The sequence below is a fragment of the Octopus bimaculoides genome, chromosome 9, assembly GCF_001194135.2.
Source record: "Octopus bimaculoides isolate UCB-OBI-ISO-001 chromosome 9, ASM119413v2, whole genome shotgun sequence".
NCBI lineage: Eukaryota > Metazoa > Mollusca > Cephalopoda > Octopoda > Octopodidae > Octopus > Octopus bimaculoides.
The window spans coordinates 32,424,731-32,426,319 of record NC_068989.1 but is presented as its reverse complement, the minus strand read 5'-3'; positions in this window follow the sequence as shown (position 1 = coordinate 32,426,319).

Below are 1,589 nucleotides of genomic sequence, written 5' to 3'. Positions count from 1 at the left end.
ATATATATATATATATATATATATATATATACACACACACACACATATATATACATATATATATATACACACACACACACTTGAATACATACACATATGAAGCTTGTGTACGAACAGCCATGCTACATGGCAGTGAAACATGGGCTGTGACTGCTGAGGACATGCGTAAGCTTGCAAGTAACGAAGCCAGTATGCTCCGCTGGATGTGTAATGTCAGTGTGTATACTAGATAGACTATAAGTGCTTTGAGAGAAAAGTTGGACCGAAGAAGCATCAGTTGTGGTGTGCAAGAGAGACGACTGCGCTGGTATGGTCATGTGGCGAGAATGGATGAGGATAGCTGTGTGAAAAAGTGCCACACCCTAGTGGTTGAGGGAACCTGTGGAAGAGGTAGACCCAGGAAGACCTGGGATGAGGTGGTGAAGCACGACCTTTGAACATTAGGCCTCACTAAGGCAATGACTAGTGACCGAGACCTTTGGAAAATATGCTGTGCTTGAGAAGAACCGGCAGGCCAAGTGAGACCATAACCTGTGGCCTATGCCGGTGGTGTAACCAGGTATTTAGGCGTACCTTTCTTTCAATGGACACTAAACTATGCTTGTGAAGACCTGTTGAAGGAAGTGAAATCAGAATCATATTCGATGACAGCACCGCATGACTGGCATCTATGCTACTGGAGCCCTAAGAAGACCATTCGAGCGGGATCATGGCCAGGGTCACTGCGTGGACCCCATCCCAGTGGCACGTAAAAAGTGCCATTCGAGCGTGATCGTTACCAGCGTCGCGTTACTGGCACTTGTTCCGGTGGTACATGGAAAACACAATTTGAGCATGGCCGTTGCTAGTACCGCCTGACTGGCCCTCGTGCTAATGGCATGGAAAAGCACCCACTACACTCTCGGAGTAGTTGGCGTTAGGAAGGGCATCCAGCTGTAGAAACTCTGCCAGATCAGATTGGAGTCTGGTACAGCCATCTAGCTCACTAGTCCTCAGTCAGATCGTCCAACCCATGCCAGCATGGAAAGTGGACGTTAAACGATGATGATGATGTATATATACGCATATACAAATATGTGGAATGACCAAATACAAACACCATTGGAACTTACACACAAGGTGCAGGAACTTTATATATATGCCATTCTAATTAAATGATGGAACTGCAAATAAAATACCCTTAAGCATCTCATTTCTATTTTCATATATATATATAATACATATATATATATATATATATAATACATATATATATCTATCTTCTATACATATTGTAAAGCTGAGTCTGTGAGTGAGTGTGTGTGTGTGTGCGTGTTGCATCTATAGAAATCCACACCTTACAAGATAGCAATCTGGGAGTCACACCAATGGATTCCTCATGGTCGAAAATGCCTGGAATCGGTCATTTATTATTTTTTTTATTGCTTCCTAAGACATGAATTTTTGTATTAAAAATAATTTTAAACCATAACTTATAACAATTTTAAAGTCAGAGCATGAGTTAAGTCCCCTTCTAGCGATGGTGTAAAGAGAGGGAGAGAGATAACAGATATTTTAAACTTCCTCTTTTTAGTGAGTGATACACAACA